Raw genomic sequence first — 21,022 nt, 5'->3', positions numbered from 1 at the left:
ACTGCTGCTGCTGCTGCTCCTGCTGCTACTTCACTCACTCCTGCTTCCCGTAATGATCTTAAAATGCATATAGCTGCTCCTCCTACTGCTGCTGCTGCTCTTGCTGTTACTTCACTCACGCCCTCTTCCCGTAATGATCTTAAAGTGGATATAGCTTCTTTTGCTGCTGCTCCTCCTGCTGCTGCTGCTCTTGCTGCTACTTCACTCACTCCTGCTTCCCGTAATGATCTTAAAGTGGATATAGCTGCTCTCACTGCTCCTCCTACTGCTGCTGCTGCTCTTGCTGTTACTTCACTCACTCCTGCTTCCTGTAATGATCTTAAAGTGGATATAGCTTCTTTTGCTGCTGCTCCTCCTCCTGCTGCTGCTGCTCCTGCTGCTCCTGCTGCTACTTCACTCACTCCTGCTTCCCGTAATGATCTTAAAGTGCATATAGCTGCTCTTGCTGCAGCTCTTGCTGTTACTTCACTCACTCCTGCTTCTCGTAATGATCTTAAAGTGCATATAGCTGCTCTCGCTGCTCCTCCTACTGTTCCTGCTGCTCTTGCTGCTACTCTTGCTGCTACTTCACTCACTCCTGCTTCCCGTAATGATCTTAAAGTGGATATAGCTGCTCTCGCTGCTCCTCCTACTGCTGCTGCTGCTCTTGCTGCTACTTCACTCACTCCTGCTTCCCGTAATGATCTTAAAGTGGATATAGCTTCTTTTGCTGCTGCTCCTCCTGCTGCTGCTGCTGCTGCTGCTGCTAATGCTCCCACTACTGCTCCTGCTGCCGCATCAACTCCTGTTGTTCCTGCCTTATTTACTACTTCTGCAACTACTGCAGCTATCAGTGCTATTATTACTGTTGATTTTAATGATACTTGTTTCCATGTTTTTGCAGGTAGTGGCGATTGTTGACTTGCCATTCCTGCTCCTGCACCTGCAACAGTTAAAGGAATACAAATTATTTATCATAGAAAAAAAAACTTTAAATATGCCCAACATTTTAATGTATAAGATGATGTTATCCAAATGTAAGTTGCTGTTCATACACATTGATATTAAATTACCGTCACATGATGACTCTGGTCTTGTCATCTCCTCATCAGTACTCAGATCCTGGTCAGGTTCACAGCTCTTCCTGCCATCCATATTCCCCAAAGCAATTATTCTACATAAAAAAAGACAATGTTTCAATATATCACATCCAATTATTTATTAGTTTATCTCATTTACTACTATTTTTTTTCTTTTTTTTCTCAGCATAAACAGCTTGAATATTTTTAACATGGTTTATTTTGTAACATTTTCAGCATATACAGTAAGACAAGTCAAGTTAGCTTAATTTATATAGTGTTTTATGCAATACAGATTGTTTTAAAATCAGCTTTACAGCGCACTCTGCACACTCAGAATGGGCTGTACACGGGCTGTATGAGTGGTCGTCAGCGGACAATCCTGGTGATGCAAATGACATAACGTGGACCGTCATAGAACCCAAGCACTAGGCTTCATTAAGCCTATTCTACTGTCTAACTCAGTAACTGTCAAAGTCGCTGCTGTCCTGTTATAAAAATGAATGGATTATTAACGGTAGACAATGCAGGAGTGAGCAGTGAACTTTCAGACTAGGGATGTCCTGGGATTTTACCAGCCACAGCTTGTCTGTATGGGAAGGTTGGGCAAAGACCTACTAAAATATTCAGCCATTTGAAAACATAGAACTTTATAAACTTAATCAATCTTAAATTAACTCATAATTGTCTTCATCATTATTTCAAAAAAATATTTTCTGAGCGTCTAGGTCATTTTAAGTTGTAAAGTGAGATAGATAGATGAGACATTTAGTGCATGGCTTCGGTTGATAGGTTGGCTATATTAATGATTGCACTTAGTAGGGCAGCTGGTCTCGGAGCCCTCCGTAGCTCAACAGCGCACCTCATTTTTCCAATGTAAATCTGTTTTACGTTACGTGAGCATAGTTCCAGACAGTGCTGTATTTTTCCACGTCAGCAAAGCGTATATGATTCTGTGTCAGATCATCCAGCATGTAATACTGTCGAGTTTCTGTTACAGAACTTGTTTGAGAGATAGTCAGTTAGCAAGAAAATGCTATCAAAGAACTTGGCCCCCGACAAGCTTCATATAAAATTCCATCAAGGATCAATTACTCAACAGACAGTAAGATGAACTTAAGCATTTTATTGCTTACCTGTCTGGAGAAATCCCAAGATAAAGCCCCCCAAATTGTTAGATTATTGCCCCTGAGGTGTGCCTCATCCCAGTCCTCTTAATTGGAAATTGAATGAAGAGTTACTCAGCGTTAAGGGAGAGTATAAAGTATCCCTTTTATTTAGCAGGAGAAGAAATTATATTTAAAAAGTACATGGGGTGTAGTATAGATTTAACCAATGAGAGAGATTATACATCATACAGCTCATGGTATAGGAATGTGATACATAAAATTATGATCATCTCCCAGTCAGATACCTTGGCTTTCCTGGGGATCCCAAAGACCTTAACCTATACTTGCAATACAAAAGCAGGGACCATTCCCTGTCTCCCATTCAATCCTAGTAGAGCCTTGTTCCTTATTTGGATCAACAGTACATAGTACAGTACATCAGTACATCATCACAAATTTTGCCAATGGAATCTACAAAGCTTTTTGTGATTCTGTTTGCCTCTATTGCATCAGTTCCTCACTTTTGAAGCTTTGCATAGCGGATGTCATCAGGTTGATGAAACTAGCTGAATGGAGAAATCGTGATTAAGCCCTGCATTACATCAAGCATGCAGTCCAGTAACTCGTTCTGAATGGTTTTAGAGCTACCCTTAAATATAGTGGTGAATACCGATGTTACTGTCTGTTTTGTAAAATCCTAATACATTTCATTGTTATATACTCAGTTCTTTTTGGCAGTTGAATGAATAATATTGAATTTAAAAAATATATATATTTTGTCCAAAAATACCAAAAAGTTAATATAAAACCGCAGACTTTTATTTTATTTTATTTGTCCATTCTCTAAAATTGTAAGGCTTGCATTAAAGCAGAGGAGAGCTCTTTGTTGGCTGTTTCAAATGGGTGAAACGATTAGTCGATTAGAAGGGACGATTAGTTCCCTTATATTAGTTAATGGGGGAAACCCCCAAGGATTTCATGAAGAGCAAAAATAAAGTGTTTTTTTACAGAGCCCTATCTCTTTAATCTCACGGGATGGTCAGAAGGGAAAATACAATTAGATCTATTTCCCCACAATGGTTCTTCTGAAGATAAAGATATGTGTGCTGCAAAATGTATGGTCATTGGTTCTTGGGGTGACCCAGACTGGCCAATTGATTATATGAAAGATGCGTATAAAGCTTGGATAAAGATGAAAACTTATTGGATAAGGGTCCAGAGTAAAAAACAAACAAACAAACAAGTTAACTCTCTCTCTCAGATTCAGCTAAAATCTGATGTGTCCCTCCCCTCGTATGAATGTGTTGTTTCAGCTGAAGTTCCAAAGCCCTTGACTAATCGATTATATCTGCAATTGCCAACCACAACTGAAGTTTTTCCGTTTGTACAGCTTCCAGATGGTTACAAAATGGCTCCTCTGAGTGTTACCGAGGCAGTAGCTATTTGTAAAGATATGCCTGTCCTGGCTAAGTCAACACATCAATTTGTGGCAGTACTGCAACGGTTAACAGCCTACAGTCAACTGAAGGGTTGAGATTATTGTTTTACTTTGACTAAAACACTGTCTGCGGAAATCACGCAGGAATCACAAGGAGGAAATGATTGAAGAAGTCGATAACTTAAATCCCATATATGATAACATTTGTTGTGTTGTGTTTCAGAAACCTGGAGATTCTAAGCCCCTTGATGTGTCTAAATAATCACGCTTCTAATTGCTGATTCCGATGACGATAATGAAGAGGACGCTGATTGGGTATGGGCCAACTCAGGTAAACTCAAGTTTTTTTTCCAAGCAATTGACTGCTTTTTTGATAAAAGTGTCTTCTGCTAAACAAGTGATCTCAACATGCAGCCAATACCAAACAGAGAACTGGTAAAAGCCCTGTTGCATACTTTAACAGAATTAGGCATGCATGGGTTGAGGAGTCTACGATTCCTATTGATCAAAATTGGCCGTTGTTCTTAAATAATCCTAAATAATATGAACAAAGAGACTGCACAATTAATTCGCATAACTACTCCAAATATTACTACAATTTCTGTTGATGAATTGGGATGACGCTTGCGTGAGGTTCCCTCCGCTGGAGCCTGTGATGTCTCCAGGGGCAAAACTCCTGCAATGCTTCAAGTTAATGCTGCAGTGAATCCTCGCCCGCGACAGTCTGGAAATGTGAGAAGTATTTGAAGTTGTTGACTTTAGCCTATTTAATGTGTTTAACTCTATATGGAACGTATTTCCTCATTCTGTTTTTAAGAAAATTGGAGGTATTGCATTATTGTTACAGTGCCCCTTCTCACTTGGTAAACTACCCATTAAATTAGCAAAATTTCATGTTTCGTTTTCATAGTTTACAAACATAATTTTTCACCTCACCGTTGTTTTATTTGGAATAAACAGAATATTATTTACAGAGATAAATGAGAGATGGTATTCAAATAACATATATATTGTTAATCAGCTGATGGATGACAATGGCCAGAAAATTGTTTTTTGGGGCTTTGTTAAGGGAATGTATTATTGTATTCAATGCCCTTCCTAGTGGTATAAAACTCTTGAAAGGAGAGTAAACCTATAGTAAAATATCTTTGTATATCATTTCTATTTAAATTGAAGGGATTTTGGTTGATGAAAAATTCAATAACCATTTTGTTCATAATCTTATGAACAGAAAATCTATTCCAGCTTCTTTCAAGTGGAAGGCATTACACAATATTAACTGGAGTGTGCTCTGGTCTCTTCCACACAAATATTTGTACACAAACTAGATAGAAGAAAATACATTTACATTTATGCACTTAGCAGACGTTTTTATCCAAAGCGACTTACAACTGTAAATATTACATATAGGTAACATCATTGTAATATTTAAAATATGATATATATATATATATATATATATATATATATATATATATATATATATATATATATATATATATATATATATATATATATATATATATATATATATATATATATATATATATGTATGTATATGCTACCCCTGTAATAGTCAATAAATATACCCAAAACACAGAAGATAAATGCACTTTCTGTGATGTTGAATTGGTCATCTTTTTTGTGAATGTGTTTGTGTTAAAGCTTTTTGGAATGAGTTGTACATATCTCTCAGAAAATAACAAATACCAAAATAGGCATTAACACCTTTATTATTATTTTTCTTTATCATCATCCAAATTATCATATTCAATACATTGTTAATCTGTTTATGATTCTTGTTAGGCTTTTTTTTTAAATTATTATTCACAAATGCAATTTAATTTTTTTTCCCTCTGGTAATCTATTTCTTTGTATATTTTTCGTGATCTATGTCTTGTTTTGTTATTGTTCCTGTTGTTATGTACTTGTTTCATTTTAATTTTTGATATTAAAAAAGTAGTTGGGATTCATAACTATCATATGTCAACTATCATAGGCCATCATATGTCGAATAACATTAGATTGGTATTATATGTGCTAGATTATCCTGGGCTGGATTTTCCGAAACCTTCTACGATGTCAATATTAAGTTAACATTAATACTTGTTTCCCGAAACAATCAGTATGTCTTCTGTAAGTCATTCGTTCATAAGGTTGGTCTGGACCACTCTTAGCTGTACCTTATCACTACTGACAGTTCATTCCGGTAGTGGCCACCACTGTTTCTTTACATCTCAGTCTATACGAATATAATTCTGCTAATTGAAGTGTTTTCATGCAAATAATACAATTGTCATTACACTGATGGCTGTTAGCTTTTTAATTATATTATCCAAAGGTACATCAGCTGGCAAACCATTATTGAGTCTAGTTAAAGGGGATGACTGTGGAGGGGAAGTTTGATCAAAAGTGATTCAGCGAATAGTTGTGCTAAATCAAAGACGCCATTTCTATGTTTCATCTGTGAAAACTTTATTCCCCTGGCTACCATTTCAGAAGCTGCAATTAAAAAATGTTTGCCTGCCACGGCAGCAAATTCAGCAGCTTTTAAATCTTGTTGGTCAAGTAAAACCTGACAGAGCTCAGCCCCGAAATTCAGCTACCGGCTGTTCTTCCCTTTCTTTCTTTTTTCTCCGCTATAGTAGGCCTGTTGATTATGTTTTGCGTGTTGCGCTTTTATTAGGTCATTCAATAAAATAAATTAGTTATTTACACCAATAATGGGATGTGGGCAATTAACGCTGCTGGTGCAGTAAATGAAGTCTATGGCTAAATATATTATGATAACATACACACATGCTGACAGCTATTTTAAGGGTTAGTTCACCCAAAAATGAAAGTGTGATGTTTATCTGCTTAACCCCAGGGCATCCAAGATGAAGGTGTGTTTGTTTCTTCAGTAGAACACAAATGAAAATTTTTAACTTTAACTTTTAATTTTTAACAGTTTGCCAGTCATAATGCATGTGAATGGGTAACAACTCTATGAGAGTAAACATGCACAAAAACCCTGCTGCTCGTGATGACACATTGATGTCTTAAGACATGAACCAATTAGTTTCTGTGAGAAACCCAACAGTATTTATGGTATTTTTTTTTCCTCATATCCACGACGAATCTCATCTAGTGTTCACATCCGTCATTACTTCTGTCCGGTAAGGTCAATTAGGTGCGATCATAGATATACATGTAGATGCCTCATTCGACTGATCCACGCAGGCACTAATGAGGAATCTCTCTCTCTCTCTCTCTCTCTCTCTCTCTCTCTCTCTCTCTCTCTCTCTCTCTCTCTCTCTCTCTCTCTCTCTCTCTCTCTCTCTCTCTCTCTCTCTCTCTCTCTCTATATATATATATATATATATATATATATATATATATATATATATATATATATATATATAATTAAATATATTAAATGCGATTTATATATATATATATAATCGCGCATGATATTTAATCAGTTTGATCTTACCAGATGGAAGTAATAGTGGATGGAAACACTAGATGAGATTCGTTGTGGATATGAGGTACAAAAAATTACAAATACTGTTGTGTTTCTCACAGAAACCGATTGGTTCATGTATTAAGACAACAATGTGTCGCAGGGTTCTTGTTTATATTGTCTAAGCATGTTTTTTCAGAGTTGTTACACATTGACATGCATTATGACTGGCAGACTGGAAAGTTAAAAATCTTCCTTTTTGTTCTACTGAAGAAACAAACACACCTAAAATGAGTCCTGATAAAAGCAAATTCAACTATTTCTGAAGTTCTTCTATTATAAAGTACACCGCTTTCGCACACAACGCAGTTAAATAGCCCTTGCATAGAGTTAATAATCGTTTTTTGACCCATTGATAAACTAATTCAGCTCCACTGCCACGGACAGCACCTGGTAATGTTACTTAAGCCTAGAAATTGAATACCTTTAGTTAAGTTATACCTTTAGAGTCTCCGTAGTGTGCTAAGAGACAACATTATCGGGAAATCCAGCCCTGATTCAAAGATGGTCTCATACTTGTTCTTGTCTCTAAAATAAATCTCTCACAGATTTATTTTCCGCACTCTATAGTTATTTGGATATGGCAAATGATTTATAGATACTGTAACCATGTTTTATGTAGTGACTGCTCAGTGGTCATTAATATTGACACGTCCAAACGGTTTGACATCTATCATGGAGTCAGACAGGGATCTCCTCTTTTTAAAATTTATTTTAGCCACATAATTGCTTTGTCTAAGGATTGGGTCACGTAAGGACATAAATTAGGATAAACTACAGTATGTCCGCCTATTGAAAAATAGATAATAATAAAAATGAAATAAAAAATTAATTAAAAACAGACTGTGGACAAAACACATTTTCCAGGAGAAAACGCATTGTTGATGAAAGTTAGATAAGGCAATGGGAAACTTGCAGGCAGAAAGTTACACATTAATAGGAAAGACAGACCGCCGAGTTTGTTAACGATATTATTTGGAATGAAAAATCATGACACTTGTTCGGACACTGAAGAAAGCTACGGGTTTACGGTTTGCTCAGAGAGATCCATTTTATTTTACCGAGCAAATTCTCCCTTAGCCTACTCTAGTAAGAAGAAATGGTTCAGCTATCCTAAAAGGTGTTTTTTTTTTTTTTTTTTTTTTTTTTTTTTTGGCTACTTCGTCCCAATTAACATTCTCGTAATTTCCTAGGAACCAAAAATGTTTCGTTTTGATAAACGCCTCTGCATAATGAATAATTCTAATTATACATAAAAGCCAAACCTGAGGGAATCTGGATTCCAGAAAGGCCGCTGATGTTTTCTGCTAGAATGTCTTCTTTCCACGGTCTCTTTTGCTATATTCGTTTGTGCTGCCACATTGCGGCTTTAAATAACTGTTTAATATTATGCAAAATGCGGGTCAGCCAATAAGAATCTGCTCTTTTTCCAGTACTTCACGTCATGACCATGGGCGGAGTTTGGGGGTGGGGACTTATTTTGTCTGAGCTATGAATAAAAAAAAAAATATATATATATATTATATAGCAATAAAAAAAAAAAAATGGGAGCAATTTTATATATATATATATATATATATACTTTTTTTTTCTCCTCATTTTATTTGTCTTAATTTATCCTTTTAATGTATAATGGACGTTTAATGGATTGGCACAGTAAAACTGATTATTTTTAAGATGACAAAGTTTTAAGTTAAATTTCTGATTAATTATCATATGATTATTTTTAATAATTATTTATTAGTTGATTATTTTGTAGGCTGCTCTACCTGAGTGGCCATCAAATCAAAGAAGGCCGGTCTTACCAATACTGTCACTGTCACAACTCAACAAGAGTTTGTGGAAAGATGTAAGTTGATGCAAGTCTTAGACAACTGCTTTATGATAGAAATGTTCAGCTACCGACAGTAACTGACTGCGAAATACTCTTTCACTTTTTGTGAAATTTCGCCATTTTCAATTGAACAAAATAAAATAAAAAATGCGATCATAATTCATAAATTAATGTGACGACGAGGCATAAAACGTTTGCATTTTCTAGCATAAATATTAGACATACGAATAAGAGTGAACTCTTTTAAAATAAAATATTTGCAAATAGTTTAAACTGATTACTTCATTAGTCTACTACAATTAGACATAGAAATTTACCATTCTTTTTTATTTATTCCCTTATCCCCTTTAATCCTTTAATGATTAAATTCCTTTATTATTATTATTATTATTATTATTATTATTATTATTATTATTATTATTATTATTACATTTTTACAATAAATATTCTGATTTAACTTTGAGCTTTGAAGTATTAAATAGATTATATAGCTTCGATATTTGACCACTATTTACATTGACAATAATTCTTAATTTCTGACAGGAATGTAAAATCAATCTTTAATTAATATTTTGATTTGAATAACCAGACACAAACCTGTACATATTTGCCTTTCAATCGCGTTTGCTAAACGTGTGTATTCACACATTTACCTCATATTTCTTTCGATAGAATATTTTAGATAATTTCTTAAAACGGTTCTCTGCCGATTAATTAGTCAATATTGCGTGATAATAATTCATGATGTCGCCGGTAAACTTTTGCGTTGTCTTATTAGCCTATACATGTATGCGTCTGTTTTTATATAGAGCTAATATCTGCATAAGGTCACAATAGAGTGAGTTTTGAGCAGATTTTGTATTTATTATTAATGTCGCTGTAAAGTAGATTAAAGGTGCACGGCTGACTTTCTGAAAAGCTCTGCATGGATTGAGGCGCGTGAAAGGAGACGCGGTGTCTAATACAAAAAAAAAAACAAAAAAAAAAAAAAGAATTCCATTTCTGATTGGACTCTGATGAGCGGGTCATTATAATTATTATTTATAATAATAAAAAATTATACCCAAGGTACCCCCATACATGTAAGTGGGTCAGATTCTGGGTCGTGGTGTAGAATAACATTTTAACAGATGTTTAGTGTCTTTGCGCGTATTCAGCCTGATCCTCTAATGTTGATTAGCAAGCTCGACATCGAATGTTATCTTAGAATGCACACATTAATGCATTTATTGTGTTTGAATATTGATTTAGAATGTTATGAGGAGGAAATTCAGGAGTAGAAAACATGATTTAGAGCCTTTTGTTAGGATGTGTAGCAGCCTGTAGGCTAATTTAATTCAGTGATAGGCTACTGCAACTAAAACTATTTATTTGTAGCAAACCACACACATATAAATAAACTCTTCTCAAACAGCCTATTCTACACGATAGTAGGATAACAAATGATGTAGTGTAATTTTATTTCAAACGAATGAGGAAAATAAAGTGGGTATTTAAACAATTTGTTATCTCAAGATCAGGAAGTAACCCATAGCCGTTTAGGGCTTCCTTGATGTTTAGGAGTTCAGTGCTTCCGTGAACACATCGTTCAGATTCTTTCTAAATTAAAAAATGTGAAACGGGGGAAATGTGACAGCACCTCCGCATGCTTTGAATTTGGAATTGTCATAAATCAAGCACAGCTCCGTGCTGAGACGTTTATGATTTAACATTAGGTATGCATCAAAACACAACATTGGTGACACTCAAGTAATAAAAACACTTACAACATAAACCAACACAACACAGTCTCACCCCTACTCGTCAAATGTTGCCGAACGGTCAAGGGACCCTGACGTCAGCTGTTGACGCACAGGGTACCCCTAAATCGCCATTTTTCGACGTACTGGGTACGACGCACTGATTTCAATGAGAAACCTAGGACGTCATAAACAGACGTGTTGGGCATGTGAATGTTATCGTTATGATGGAATATATTGGGTTATAATTTTTACATTATGACATGTTGGAGTGTGATTCTCAATTTAATCAGCCAGCACAATTGTATTTACATTTATTTACGCTATGATACACGTTTGAAACAGCAGTCAAACCCCACCCCGCCCTAAACCTACCCATTTGCGTATTATATGATATAAAACACAGACTGTAACAGACAACAGGCACACTTTATTGAAAAAGTCCAACTATTCCGAGGCCAAACGATTGAATTGTGTGAAGAAAAGACCCAAAAGCAATCACCGTCTCTATCCGCGCCGCGCGCCGCGCGCGCCCCGGCGTCACACTGAAGACGCCACAGGTAGACCCCTCGGCGTCACGCGATGGACGAACTGGGAACCCAATTGCTTTCAGTGGGAAACCTTTGGCGTCAACATTAGACGGCAATTCTATCGGTATGAAATCGCGCTGAAGAAGTCTCATTCAGAACACATCGCGATGTTTGGCATCAGATCACGTGTGCCACATGTTGGTGAGTAGTCATACATATTATGTCCTAATATTTGATATAAAGTATTTTCTGCTTGTCGTTATCGATCATGTTCAGTCACTGCATTGTACCTGTCATCATCTCCACTGAGGCTTTGCATTTCTTTGCTTTCTAAATAAACACACCTTGCTAATAGGGTGATTAAACACTGTCACGTGACGTGCTATAGACCTTTAAACATTTGTTAATATTTAATAATAATTACTAGTGTAGTTCCAACGTGGCATTTGTAGTAGAAGCACAATAAAAAATAAAAATAAAAAAACACTTGCCATGCGTTTACCACAGTATTGGTAGTTTTAATGTGATATTTGTTGCAAATAAACAGTAACCACAACAATTACCATGCTTTAAATGCATTTTAATGTAAAAACCAAATATTGTTATTTAAATAGTATAGTATATCCAGAGCTGTATTTGTATATGAAGAGTTCAGATGCAAAAGCCTCAAAAAGCCACTTCGGTCACATGACATCAGATATTCAATTATTTTTTATTATTATTAACGTCCCGTTTGCATGTAAATAATGTATGTGATCACAAAATCAAGTGCGTTATCTACATTTTCAAACAAATTCATATGATATAGCTTGCTATTATATACTTTTAATAATGGGAATGCACACGTATCTGTGAACTTATTACATAAATGTATTTAACATTTAATTATGCATCGTTTTTTACAGAAATAAATCCTACAGTTATGTATAAACTGACAACATCATCATCATGTCCTGTCCTGGGCACATTGGGCAACATGTGTCCTCCAACATATTCGATCTGTGGCCACGTTTTCACATCTTCTCATGGAACACCGGCATTGAGGTCTTCGTGAAACATCTGTCTCATATCTTCCTTGGTTTTCCCTGTCTCGTGCGTCCTCCTGGTGGTGTCCACTTCATAAGTGTTTTTGGGTGTTGTTGTTTGGGCATGCATAGGACATGTCCAGTGAAGTGCACCCTTTGCTCTGTCACAGTGTCTCAAAGTCTTCACATGGAGTCTGTGGAGTCTTATGATCTCTTTGATATATGCAGAACCAATATTCATAAACTGTTCTTGATGTCTGCCTATGCCTTTATCATCAGGAGATTTAGTGAAGGACATATCTATTGCCATCCACTAGTTCTAGTCATGCATTGACTTCATGATGCTATAGTCCAATGTATATTTCTGCATTTGTTGTTTGTTTGAACAAATGAAGATAGTGAGAGTTAATACCTTTTGAAATCAATAATTATTCATTAAAACTTTTATTACAATGGTCACTAAAGTACATGTCCACCATAACTACCTCTATCATTATTTCACTACCTATCATTATATCACTACCTTGTTAATGTAACTGTAACATGAATGTACTTTATAGAAGTATTTTCTTACTGAAAATGGTTAACATTTACAATAATCATCAACTATTTTAATTGGCATTTAATTTAGTTACAATAAAAGTGAACAATAATCGCAAATATATAGTATTAAAGTTTAGAATGTAAAATGTTATTTTTTGCATATATATATATATATATATATATATATATATATATATATGGGCACTACATTTGTATTTAAACTGTTTGACATTAAATATTGGAATATGCTTACAAAATTGTGTGCATTCATTGTGCTTTTGTTATATTTGTTTTAATTCCAAGAGGTCAGATTGTAAAGGATGGCTTAAAGAAGTTTATGCTTGTAGACCCACAAACATAGAAAAAGGATTCTCTTTCAAATATATTTATTATGCATCAGTTTAACCACACAAAGAAGACTTTCATTTTAAAATGTGAGTTTTATTATTTAATTATAATAAATAAATATTTAGCCTATATTTAGAATAAATAATATTTAATATTTATTATAATAAATATAATATTTAGCCTAAATATTAATTCTTTAAGGAATCTACCCCTTCAGTTGAACCGGATGAGATGTGATATAATTTACCATAAATGGACAAGTAAGTGTGACGGCTCTGTTCAGCTGGGTTGTCATTGGCTGTGACTTTATCGCAGAACGCGCTGTGATTGGACTATTTGTTTTAACTTATATAAAACGGCGTTTCATGTTACAAAGTATGTTTTGGTGTTATTACGTCAGTAATACGTTAAGCTAACTATAAAGTGTCGCTATGTTCTGAGAAATGACTCCTTTACTGAGAACCCAACCCTAACCCTAAGCATTTCTGCACACTTCTATGAACTACAGCGCCATGTTTCCCATTGCATTGATACAATGACAGATATATGGGTAATGTAGTTTAAAAGGTTTCATAATGAAACAATAAATGTTAAGTAAATAACATATTTAATGGACAACTGGATATTAAAATATGTTCATTGTGTAAACCTTTATGACATATATGAGGGCCCAGCTGAAATTGTATATTTTACTGTGAGCACTTTTAAAAAAACCTTTATGGCAGCTTTCCATATATGTCTGAAAACTGTGGCCAACATTATTTAGTAAACATTGCATATGCAGTTGTCCTGCCAATTTTCTCTGTGATACGCTAACCCAGTGTTTCTCAAACTTTTTCTGCCATTCCCCACTTTGGAGGTAGGGAAGGGCTCCGAGCCCCACCTGTCCCCAATCACCCCAACAAAATGGTAATTATCTAGGCTTTTAAGTTTGCCTGTTAACATTTATTTTATTAACATCACATTTAAACCTTTCATGCGTACAGTCAAAATATTTTAGCTGACTAAAAGTGTCAGCTGACTAGAGTGTGAGTTTTATTTTAAGGCAACGTTATTTAAGAACGTTTCACCTTAATGTTTCTATGGCAATGCGTCATGTTTATCACGTGACTCACCACAACCAAAAAAACGCTGTATGACAGATGTATCGCTTTTATTACGTTATTGAACCGTTTGAACAAATGCACTGCAGTTCAGAGTCCTGTCAATTGGATTTACAGCACATATATTCATCAGCATCTCCTGAAATAAGTGACCGGTGAACTGGGAGAAGAATCGAGCAAACTTTATAGTTACTTACACTATGTGTATCTGATATGAATAAAACATGTCAGCCAATTATATTTGAATTGATTGTTATTGCTGCTTCCATAGCCACTAGTGTGTATTACAAACTCTAATATTAAATGTATTGTTTTACTTGTACTTGTGTATTTAAATGTTACCTATTAAATTAAACCTAAAATAAACAGTAAGTGGTTGAAAACTGCATGATGTATGTCAAGAGCTGAGCGCGTCCGCATTTGGCTCAGTGCCAGCGGAAGCGCGTCCCACCGTTTAATTCTGGCAGTGATGTCACGTCATTGAACATTCTAAATCCCTTATGTGGGTCCGTACTCTCAGGGGCATAGACATAAAAATCCCATGTGGGACCGCTCAAAAGGTTAATAGAGATGGGCACAAAAAATTAACACATTTCCTCCTGTTTGTCGCGCCCCACTTGTCATGTCTCTATTCCCCACCAGTGGGGCGCGCCCCACACTTTGAGAAACGCTGCGGCTAACCAGACTTTGAGTTAAAGCCATTTGAAATATGCTTTTTTTTTGCTCTTCAAGGGGCCACTACTGGGTCCCTGGAGGTGTAAGGGCAGTACAACATACACAGATCTATTCTCCTCATCACGGACAACAAACTTTGAGTCACATTTAAATATCAGAGTATTTTGTCTTTTCTATTCTAACGTCATGCTTGTGTATAGGTTTTGATATTGTAAGACCATCTGATGAAATACAGAAATATTTGAAAGAAATGTTGTAAAATAATAATTATTAAGTTTTCTTTTCTTTTATGGATAAACACTAATAAATATAATGGATGAACCTGCAACAACTTGCCATTATCCACTTTCCAGAGTAAACAAAAACTATTTATATTATTTACACTTCATTATTACTATTAAATATAGGACCATGCACCATTAAGTAAAATAACAAGAGACATTGTCACAATTTCATCTACACCCTCTTCACGTACCTGGCATCGAAAATGTGCATGCTTTAATTTTTATTGCAGTAGTAGATGTACCAGAATGATCAACATGGATCATCTTCAGTTAAGCTTGAAGTGTTTGTAATCCTTCCCTTTATTTCACTGAAAACTGACATACTTGTCACAGCATGCAAGTATATACAACTTTTTGGAGCATTGTACCAAATATAATATAACCAGATAAAAAATGTTTACTTCTCAAGTAAAAATATTCTTGGTAATTAATTAGATAACCTAAATAAACTTGTTGAATGTGTATTTACTGTACCAAACACCATACACAATACTCACCATACTTTATCACTCAACACTTTATTGGAGGATACAGTATACAGTTGATAAAGTAGAATAAAGTCAAATTAGATTCAAGATAAATAAAAATGGGTTTTAAAAAACACATTAACATCATATTAATCCATTCACAGCTGCTGAAGCCACACAAATGAGTGCCACATAATCCCATCCAGTCAACTATGATACAGAAAACAGATTTGATATAGTGTTGGAAAATAATGATTCATTATTACAACTAGACTGGTTTCTGTCTCTTCCCTCTATCATGTTCATGTTCTTCTTCTTCTAAACAGTTCGCCCACTTGTACCCTACAGTATAATCAATGTACAGATGATGTGATCACTGATGTTGTGTAGCCTTTTCTCAACCAGAGGAAGAAGTCGTATAATCCGGCGTTCTCCAGTCCTGGTCTAAAAGTAAAACAACAAACACAATTCAGATTAAGTTTAATGTACAGTCAGGTCAACCTATGTTCTTCAGTAAACTCTCCACCTCAAAATGGGCAGAAATGCCAATTCCTGATTTAAATTTACAAAGCAGCAGTCAGTACATAAAATAATATACACATTGAAGCATTATGTATAATATTTCAGCCCATAATATTAGCCAAGTACTGAACAAAAACTAATTTACCCATATCAACAGCAACCTTTTAAACAGTAGATCTTTTAGAAAGAACTAACCAGATATTTCAAAGAACATTTACTATTTGATTCCTAATATGTCCCAACTCATTATCTTCTAAAGCTACCCAGAACCATCCATGGTCTACAAAACAATGGAGAAATACATGGAGTTTATAACAACTAAATGCTTTTTCCCACACTTGTCTACTTTTATCTAAGACAAAAAGACGGTGCAGTTTTTAAGAACTGAAGGCCAAAAGTGTAATAATAATTGTATCAAAAAGGGAAAACAAATATTTACCATTTTAAATAAATCCAAGATACAGAACCTCATTTGCTTATTTTAGGAGTTATTAAAATATTTAGACATGAATAATGGTACGTATTTTATCAGAGTAGAAAAAATGATCACTGTTGAAATGAATAGTCCTTTGAGAGATCAACATCAAATTTTGTACTACATATTACAGCATTGCTTCAATACAAGACATACCAATGGACTTGCGCACTTTTCTGTCTTCTTCGGGCACAAGATGTCCATCTTCCTTCCTCACCCTAAACAAAGGACTTATTTTCTTAGCTTGCTTCGATATAAGGTCTGGTCTTTCTTCTCTTCTGTAAAACAAGAAAGTATCATTTACTCTGTGCAAATACTATTGTTTTTAAAACATATAAATTAAGACAGTTAAAAGTATGTAATAGCAAGCTATATCATAAGAATTTGTTTGAAAATGTAGATAACTCATTTGATTTTGTGATCACATAAATTATTTACATGCAAACGGGACGTTATAAACAGTGCAACTGATCTGATTAAGAAAAAATAATTGAATATCTGATGTCATGTGACCGAAGTGGTTTTTTGAGGCTTTTGCATCTGAACTCTTCATATACAAATACAGCTCTGGAAAAAAAATTAAGAGACCACTTAACATTTAGAAATCCATGTTAAGTGGTCTCTTCATTTTTTTCAGAGCTATATGTACGAGAATCATACGAATTTGACAACTTGTTAAATCTTGTGAATTATTAAGACTTCGGGAATATGTTCTTAATGATTGAGATATGGGATTTGTAAGAATAAGTAACAACAAATGCTAAATAAAATGTTTGATAAAGGGTTCAAACCAACACATACATACCATTACAAATATTTGCTGTTGCAGCTTTTGGTTTTCTCCGTTACTTCTCCACAAACAAGAATGGGTTGACTGAGTCCGAGAGGCCCTTTTGGTCTTTTCAGGTAAAAAAAAAAAAAAAGAAAGAGAGAAAAAAGTCATAATATATAATATATAGCATTATAAAGTATACTATTTAAATAACAATATTTGGATTTTACATTAAAATGCATTTAAAGCATGGTAATTGTTGTGGCTACTGTTTATTTACAACAAATATCACATTAAAAATAGCAATTGTTGTGGTTACTGTTTATTTACAACAAATATCACATTAAAACTACCAATACTGTGGTAAACGCATGACAAGTGTTTTTTTTTTTATTTTATTTTTTTTATTGTGCTTCTACTACAAATGCCACGTTGGAACTACACTAGTAATTATTATTAAATATTAACAAATGTTTAAAGGTCTATAGCACGTCACGTGACAGTGTTTAATCACCCTATTAGCAAGGTGTGTTTATTTAGAAAGCAAAGAAATGCAAAGCCTCAGTGGAGATGATGACAGATACAATGCAGTGACTGAACATGATCGATAACGACAAGCAGAAAATACTTTATATCAAATATTAGGACATAATATGTATGACTACTCACCAACATGTGGCACACGTGATCTGATGCCAAACATCGCGATGTGTTCTGAATGAGACTTCTTCAGCGCGATTTCATACCGATAGAATTGCCGTCTAATGTTGACGCCAAAGGTTTCCCACTGAAAGCAATTGGGTTCCCAGTTCGTCCATCGCGTGACGCCGAGGGGTCTACCTGTGGCGTCTTCAGTGTGACGCCGGGGCGCGCGCGGCGCGCGGCGCGGATAGAGACGGTGATTGCTTTTGGGTCTTTTCTTCACACAATTCAATCGTTTGGCCTCGGAATAGTTGGACTTTTTCAATAAAGTGTGCCTGTTGTCTGTTACAGTCTGTGTTTTATATCATATAATACGCAAATGGGTAGGTTTAGGGCGGGGTGGGGTTTGACTGCTGTTTCAAACGTGTATCATAGCGTAAATAAATGTAAATACAATTGTGCTGGCTGATTAAATTGAGAATCACACTCCAACATGTCATAATGTAAAAATTATAACCCAATATATTCCATCATAACGATAACATTCACATGCCCAACACGTCTGTTTATGACGTCCTAGGTTTCTCATTGAAATCAGTGGATTACCCAGTACGTCGAAAAATGGCGATTTAGGGGTACCCTGTGCGTCAACAGCTGACGTCAGGGTCCCTTGACCGTTCGGCAACATTTGACGAGTAGGGGTGAGACTGTGTTGACCAACATTACAAAATAAACCAAAAGCACAAAATGCAAAACAAACACAATTTAAACAGCATAATAACATCAAGAATCAAGAAACTCCACAGCATAATCTCTTCGTGCCACACTGCATGCTGGGTACCTGCATAGCACACATACACTTTAGAAACACAGTATGAATGAAATTGATGTCATTAATGACTCACCCTAATGTCGTTCCACACCCTTAAGTAGGGCTGTAACGATACACCAAACCCACGATTCGGTTCGTATCACGATTTTTGACCCACGGTACGATACAAACCTCGATATGGGAGGGACAAAACAGTTTTATTCTGTACAGTATTCTGTAGCCTATTTTGCCGTCAATACCATATATCTGTATGGTCAATAGGCTACTGCCGACGTTTTCTTTGCGGTACCAATAGGCAATATATATTTAACATGAAGTATAGGGCCTCCTGTACATCAATACCAACAGAAGCGCAGCGTCAGACACGCTTCTGGTGTGCAAAGAAAGAGAAAACGCCACGCAGATGACACGCAACAGAAACGCCACGCTCACACCACTTTGCCAGCCGGTTGGGGAAGCTTCTTGAAACATTTACGGCAAATTGTGTGGGTCTTGTCAACTACACGATTGCCATCCTTGTTCTCCACCGGGTAGCTGAAATGTTGCCATACTGCTGACTTAAAAGTTGGACCTGGACAGGAAGGATAATTCTGGGAGTTGGAAGGGGTGTGTCGCGATTCTGCCTTCTCAGATCGCGATACAGGTTCGTGGACCTGCGTATTGCGATTTCGATTTCATATCGCATATCGTTACAGCCCTACCCTTAAGACATCCATTCATCTTCGGAACACAGTTTAAGATATTTTATATTTTAGTTTTATATATATGAATTGATTCTGGTCGAAATCGATACATTTGACAAAGTTACATTTTGCATTCAACAAAAGTCATTCATCAAGTGTGTTTTGTCTGATAATTATGATATTTAAGATGTGTGAAACACTATTTGACTGAAATGGTATTAGAAATAATCTCAGAAATAATTAATGTAAAAAAAGATTAAAATGTTTTAACTAAAACTTGACTAAGATATATTAAGTTTTCTTTTGACTAAAACTAGACTAAAATGACGAGACTTTTAGTCAACTAAAACTTGACTAAGATACCTTGAGTTGTCTTTTGACTAAAACTAAACTACAAAGACAAGACTTTTAGTTGACTAAAACTTGACTAATTAAAAAATATATGTCAATAATAATAATAATAATAATAATAATAATAATAATAATAAATATAGCTGCAAGCAGCAATTCCGGGGCCAAGCGCAAAGAAGAAAATAAGACATGCCAACATGGCTGGGAGTGACCAGCTGCAAAAATGCACAGTTTGGTGTCAATATGTCAAAACATTGCAGAGATACAACCTTAAGATTCATTTTGGCATCATGCCTCAGCGCAAAGAAGAAAATGGGACATGCCAGCATGGCTGGGAGTGACCAGCTGCAAAAATGAACCATTAAAGACCTATTAAAATAAGCTGAGGCAAAAAAGATATACAATTATACATAAAGTTAAAAATTAATAATGTATCACTTTTTACCTATAGGTGGCGCTGTGACCAAATGAATGTGGTGTGGTCAGGGTGAGATAATGACACATGCACAGTTTGCTGTCAATATGTCAAAACATTGCAGAGATACACCCTTAAGAGTCATTTTGGCATCATGCCTCAGCTTCGTCGCTGTGTTAAACAAAAACTATTTAATCTATTAATGTGAAATCAATAACTTTGTGTCGGGATGGGCTGAAGATGATACGAGTCAATTTTGGTGAAAATCGGACAAACGGCCTAGGAGGAGTTTGAAAAAGTAGGTTTTTAACTAATAACAAGATGGAGGAAAGGACGTTTTACCAAATATGGCAAAATTGATATCTATGTTCTCAGCAGTAGCCAAGGAATGTATTATGACCAGTTTCATCATAATAGGTTAATTTAATCAAAAGTTATTAGCCTTTGTGTAAATTTTGTTATACATTTTGACCACAAGGTGGCACTGCCCCGAAACTTTTTGAGCACCTTCAGGGCATGGTGCAGAAGACACATAACAAGTTGCGTAACGATATGCTAATGAATTCGTAAAATACAGCATTTTTAGACAAAATTCAAAATGGCCGACGCCCAAAATGGGTAATACGGGATAATTGGATATTTATCAACTCGGCATGATGTCCCGAATCTAAC

The 21,022-nt window shown here is 35.4% G+C and overlaps 2 long non-coding RNA genes across 2 annotated transcripts; both read right to left on the bottom strand.

The window, feature by feature from the left end:
• Nucleotides 1-559: 559 nt before the first annotated feature.
• LOC137050120 (uncharacterized) lies at nucleotides 560-8,443 on the bottom strand. Its single transcript, XR_010899882.1, has 3 exons — nucleotides 8,376-8,443; nucleotides 1,053-1,153; nucleotides 560-922 (listed from the first exon to the last, which is right to left on the bottom strand). It is a non-coding gene; the product is annotated as an uncharacterized lncRNA (long non-coding RNA).
• Nucleotides 8,444-15,687: 7,244 nt separating this feature from the next.
• On the bottom strand, nucleotides 15,688-18,780 carry LOC137050109 (uncharacterized). Its single transcript, XR_010899871.1, has 4 exons — nucleotides 18,097-18,780; nucleotides 17,461-17,553; nucleotides 16,812-16,933; nucleotides 15,688-16,102 (listed from the first exon to the last, which is right to left on the bottom strand). It is a non-coding gene; the product is annotated as an uncharacterized lncRNA (long non-coding RNA).
• Between the last annotated feature and the right edge of the window lie 2,242 nt (nucleotides 18,781-21,022).

The sequence above is a fragment of the Pseudorasbora parva genome, chromosome 2, assembly GCF_024679245.1.
Source record: "Pseudorasbora parva isolate DD20220531a chromosome 2, ASM2467924v1, whole genome shotgun sequence".
NCBI classification, from domain to species: domain Eukaryota; kingdom Metazoa; phylum Chordata; class Actinopteri; order Cypriniformes; family Gobionidae; genus Pseudorasbora; species Pseudorasbora parva.
Note: the sequence above shows the minus strand (reverse complement) of the source record. Positions and strands in the feature narration are given on the sequence as shown.